Source organism: Marmota monax, unplaced genomic scaffold, assembly GCF_021218885.2.
Source record: "Marmota monax isolate L192 unplaced genomic scaffold, Marmota_monax_Labrador192_F-V1.1 WCK01_AAM20220418_F8-fsc00395, whole genome shotgun sequence".
NCBI classification, from domain to species: Eukaryota; Metazoa; Chordata; class Mammalia; order Rodentia; family Sciuridae; genus Marmota; species Marmota monax.
This window is the reverse complement of record NW_026693011.1, coordinates 549195-555233: the sequence shown is the minus strand read 5'-3', so window position 1 is coordinate 555233 and position 6039 is coordinate 549195.

Here is a 6039-nt window from a genome sequence, read left to right as displayed (position 1 = left end):
CCTCCTCTGTCCCACAGCAATATCAAAGCTGACCACTCAGGAGCCCACCACCCCTGCTGAGGAAGACAAAGGCAGCCATCCACATGGGCAGCATCTGAGGGCCCCAGAAACTTAGGGAGGCTGGCCCTGGACTTACCACCACCTGCTCATGGAGAGACTCTGCACTTGTCATGGACACTCATGGGGTGCCACCTTGTCACCTAAAGCCTCAACAATGCCCAACAGTAGCTGCCTTTTAGTTATACCAGCTGTGACCCCATTCTCTGTCCCAGAAGAAGTCTATGTCACCCTGTTGTAAATAAACCCTGCTTTATATACTTCCTGGGTGTGTTTCTCTAATGGTTCACCATGTGGGTGGGGGGGAGAACTGGTCAATGATAACTGACAGTTTCAGTAATGAGAATTTTCATAGAAAACAATTCATAGTGATAAATGCCTACATAAAAAAGAGAAAGATCATAAAGAAACAATTTAGTATTTTATCTCAGGATCATGCAAAGAAGGAAAAAACAAATTTCCAAATCAGTAGAAGCAAAGAAACAGTTAACATCAGAGAAATATTGGATGAAATAAGAAATGAATATTCCAGTGATTCAATGTAAAAAAAGAATTTGTTCTTTGAAAATATAGACAAGTTTGACCACTTCTCAAACTGACCAAAAGTTTAGGAAAGTAGACTGTAACAAGTAAAAGTAGAGACAAAAAAAAAAAAAGGTATCCTCAGACATCTCTAAAACCCAGACAATAATCCAGTTCATTCATAATTCTTTAAGATTGGCATTAAAGACTGGGCTTTGGGGATATTAACGGTAAATACCCAGAAGCAGTTTCGTATCTCCCAGACCAAAATAGAACTGTGTTTTCTCCATCACTCAATTTACTAGCTACACTAACTACCTATCTTTAAATCTAGCTTCAGAGTTAACACAGGTATGTGCATCATATGATTTTGTGCTTGTATAAAATGAATCAAGTTAAAGGGCAACAAGATTAAACTAGAAGACACTCTATCTTCCTAAGTGCTTCTCTTTCCACCATGCTACCTATGACACTACCATGGGCTCTCAGTGCTGCACTACCTGGGCCTCCACCCAGAGCTGCTGTATAGCAGGAGCACATGCAAATAGGGCCTCCCTCTGCTCATGAAAACCAGCCCACCTGACCCTGCAGCTCTGCACAGGAGCCCAGCCCTGGACTCCCAGCTCAGCCCACTCAGTGATCAGGACTGCACACAGCTGCTCACCATGGAGAGTGTGCTCAGCTGGGTTTTCCTGGTGGCTGTTTTCAAAGGTAATGAATGGAGAACCAGAGACCCTGAGTGTGTGAGTGGACAGGAGTGAGAGGAAGAGTGGATGAGTGACAGTGTCCTGACCAGGCTGCCTCTGTGTTTGCAGGTGTCCAGTGTGAGGTGCAGCTGGTGGTGTTAGGGTCTGTAAACAAGTCAAGATGGTACCTGGCATTTTGCCAGAGGGAGTGGTTTGTGAAGTAAGGCCAGGGAGACATTAAGTGTGGAGATTCCTTATTGGTTGACTGCTGTATCTAGTTTATGTTAATTAAGATAAGCTGGAATGTGACAGTTGAGTCAGGTCCCACCTCAGGCCTCTCTGCAGCATGGACGACCTGGTGTGGAACACGGGGCCCCACTGGCTGAGGCCTCTGTCCACTCACTGCCCTCCCAGGGCCTGTTCAGGCTGTGACCTTTGTGCAGCTGAGTCAGAGCAGAGCAGTGGTTAGAGTCTTCTCCACACTCACTGCTCTCTCAATGCCTGTGAGCTCCCGTCCTCTCCAGGTTGTGAAAAGGTGGTGGGTGTGGTGAAGGACGTCCCAGATGTGAAGCATCTGGATGTTTCTCTCATGTGGACTCTGCTGCTGGATGAAGGTCAGTGCTGGCTGAGGGGTTTCCCACATCACTGCACTCACAGGCCTCTCTCCACCATGGAGCCTGTGGTGCTGAGCAGGTGTGGGATTTGCCTGAAACCCTCCCCACATTCACTGCATGGGAAAGGCTGGTCTCCAGTGTGACCCTTAGGTGTGCAATGTGATTGGCATTTCTGCTGAAGACTTTCCACATTCACTACACCTGGGTGTCCTGTCCAGTGGGCTCTATCTGGAGAGTGAAAGGCTGGACTGATGGTGAGCAGCTGCCCACATGCTCTCCATTCCTGGTGCCTTTTCCCTGTGAGAGGCCGCTGCACTCAGTGCTCCCTGGAGGCTGCCCTCTGGTGAGTCCCCTGGTCCCTGAACACACTTGAGCTGGCTGAACATCCTTCCCACCTCCCTGCTCTCCAGGCCTCTCCCACAGGTGGTTCTGCAGCTGCTCAAGGCTGGGACCCCGTCCTCCTCTTTTAAGTGTGGCTCCCCAGGGCACAGCATGGGGTGCTGAGGGTTCCCACTTAGCTCTCCTCCTGTGGGTGCCTCTGCCCAGATGGAGCCTCCACAGCCTCTGCTCTGTGCCAACATCCCTTCACCATCCACAGGGGGTTCTGCAGCCTCAGGAGCGCAGGCCAGGTCCTGCACCACAGCTGATGACCTCAGACTCTCTCCCTGCTGGTGCTGTCACGGCAGCCACCACAGGCATCTGGTCTCTGTGTGGACACAAATTCCTGCTCAGTGCTGCCCTCCTGCCCTGGGCACCTCAGCAGAGCCAGCTCTCCCCTGGCCACTCTTAGAAGACTCTAAAATCCCTGATTTCCACCCTACCTGTGACTGACCAGATGAGGACATTAAGTAACTCCTGTTGTGTTATGTGCTCTGGGAGAGAGGGAGAGAGACTGGGGGAGAGAATGGTAGGAGGTGACCCCAGGCCCAGAGTCCCCATGGAGCAGCCTTGCAGGCACAGACACACGCAGCCCTCAGACGTCCTCTGAGAACTTGAGAATCTCAGGGATCCCAGGGGTGTGAGCAGCTTCATCATGAGGGGTTTAAGCATGAGAGCTGCAGAATACAGTGACCCCACTGACCCTGGGGAACAAGGATGGGAGCTGACCCTTGACCATGCTGCCCTTGCACCTGCAAGAGCCCCACAAGCACACCACACCTCCCATCCTGAACCTTCCTGTGTGGCTGACAGAGCAGAGTAAAGGCCCTGAGGAGGCCACTCCCTGTGTCCTCCTTCTGCATGGCTGTCCACTCTTGCAGGGAACACCCCCTCTGTGTGGTACTGCCACCCCTGACCACTGGGCCTCCCAATTCCTGGAGGCTGGCAGGAGGAAGACCAGCAAGAAGCAGGAAGGAGCCCCCAGTTTCCTCCACCGCAGCCCCCAGTGCCTCTGAGCAGCAGGAGACAAACACCTCACTAGGAAGGATGGGGTCCTGCCCTGTGCCCCCCACTTTATCCTCATCTTCAGTCTCAGGCTGAAATCCCAGCCCTGACTGAGCAGCCCTGTCTCCTCCTCATGGGGCCTTCATTGTAGCATTGAGGTCCTGACACTGCTCCTCGGCCTGGGGACAGCACCCTGTGTGAATGTCCAGGGATTTCAGGAGCAGGGTGTGGGCATGCAGTTCTTCTGTGACTGACTGAAAGTGAGGCTGCTCTTCCCCTCATGTCCCCACCCATGTCTAGGTCCAGAAGTTGGGACCAGGCCTGGTGAATCCCTGCCCACCCTGTCCCTCACCTGTGCTGACTCTGATTCTCTCTACCCAGCCATGGTGTGAGCTGGACCCACCAGGCTTCAGGGAGGGGCCTGGAGTGGGTTAGAAGGATGGATGGAGGTGGAACAGATCCCATTCCACACGTGGTCCTGAGTCCCTGCTGCTCCTCAGTGCTCCTTGATGGAGTTGAGCACATGCTGGTCCTTTCCCCCAGGTGTCCTTGACCTACTGCAGCTGCAGGGACTGGGACCTGCCTGGTAGATAGTCAGATTCACCAGGGACACTTCCAAGAGCCAGGTTTCATTAAGCACTCAACAGGGTGAAACCTGAGGATATGGCTGTGAATTCCAGTGGGAGACACCCAGTGAGGGAACTCAGTGTGAGCCCAGTCACTCACCTGCCTGCAGGGGGCGCTGAGGACCAGCAGGAAGCTAAGGACTGGAAGGAAAGTGAGGCCCAGCTGTCAAAGCTGAGAACTAACAGTGAGAGCAGAGGACCATCAGGAAGTAGAGGTCCAGCAGGGAGAGCTCAAGACCAGCAGGGAGCTGAGGACCAGCAGGGAGCTGAGGACCAGCAGGGAGCTGAGGACCAGCAGGGAGCTGAGGACCAGCAGGGGGCGCTGAGGACCAGCAGGGGGAGCTGAGGACCAGCAGGGGGCGCTGAGGAGCAGCAGGGGGAGCTGAGGAGCAGCAGGGAGACTGAGGACCAGCAGGGGGAGCTCAAGACCAGCAGTGGGATCAGGACCACCAGGGCCCCTTAGGGTCAGAAGGAAGCTCAGGCTCAGCACATAGAGTGAAGACCAGCAGAGATATTTAGGATCAGCAGGGGAAGCTCAGGACCACCAGCTTCACATCTCAGCCCCAGGAGAATATAGAGAAGTGTCCTGGGTGGGATTGCTTTATATATTGTAGTTTCCTGATAAAAGTCAGCAATTCTTCCAGCATTCTGTCTAATTCCACTTCTTAATATTTATTTCAATTATATTTTCAGTAAATAATATTCTGTTTTCCTAGTCTAGATTCAAATTCTTGTGATTCTTAACATATTCCTGAATATGGACCTTAAGTCCTGAGCCTTGATGACTATCCCAATAAGACTGAGGAATTTAAATTCTGTGTGACTCCTTCTCATAATTTGCTGTGCTCACAGAGGAGGAGCCACATATCTGTGTTTGAAGCAGCATCACAGGGACATGGAACAGAACCTGAAACATGTCGTGATGCAGACTTGTACAGCAAGAGTGCCCCAGCTCTGGTGGCCACGTCAGACCCCCTCAGTCCTGGGAGCCAGGTCAAACTCCAGTTCAAAGCTGTTGGATTTTTGCAGTTGACTATGGACATGACCTTCCTTGGAAGGCAATTCCCCCCAGGGCCTCATTCCCAGGAGGTTCCCTGTGACCATTCCTCTTGTCCCTGTCTCATGCTGTGAACAAATGTTCTTCTGACCAGCAATGGAGGACCATGTTCTCTGTAATGTCTGTGCATTGTGATTTTATTGTTTCCAATGGTCCCAAGAATTCTGCTCTGGAATCCTGGGCTTCAGATAAGAAAGAACACTGGAATGTGCCTTACACAGAAAGCATGTGGGGAACAGGAACTTTTATCAAGTGTAACTCAGAAATCTTGGCCATGTGTTAACAGGTCTGCAATGTTAACCATCCATGAGTGGGAGGAAGAGCCACCTGAATTGAGCATGAGGCCAGTCAGGAAATTTAAAACAACACAAGTCATAGGAGAGGAAGTCATGGAGGAGCATGGAGGGACCCAGATGTTGGATCCATAAAATCTTCAATATACAGTAATGCAGAGCATAGACTAGAGTGAGGCTGTTGTGAATGCAGTGAATGGCCAAGTGACCTCAGGTAGGGCCATGAAAAGCAGTGAATGCTAGAACCCAGTGAGTGATATCTGGATGAGGGCTACAGAAAACAGTGTCATGATAGGGGTCCAGGTTCACAGATGTGATGCAAGAACAGCAATATAAATCAGATGATTTGCTAGGACTTGGAAACATCACTCACTGGCTCACCTGAATTTGGAGGTGGTGAAAACATGGAGACCAGCAGGTTTACCTGGGCCACCCCAGGACCAGGAGGTGTGAGCTGCAGGCTCAGTGTTTGCAGGGAGTTCATGGTCAACACCACAGGGAACAAGGAGAGGAGGCCACATGTCTTATTAGTGTGCTGTGCTCACTCAGTTAGGCAGGAGGTCAATTCCTGAACCTCATCAGGAGGTCAGCAACTACACCTGCCCTCTCAGTGACCCCACCTCACTAAAGACACTGTCCACTGTTCTCTCCAAATGCTGGGCTGTGGGCAAGGCAGGTCTCACTGCAGGGATGCTGCACAGGGAAGGGGACTGGGCCTCCTCCCTCACCCAGCCTGCCCTGCATGCCGTCCTGTCTGCTGTCAGCCTGGCTCTGCTGCTCTGGGGGACTCAGGGGCTCTCA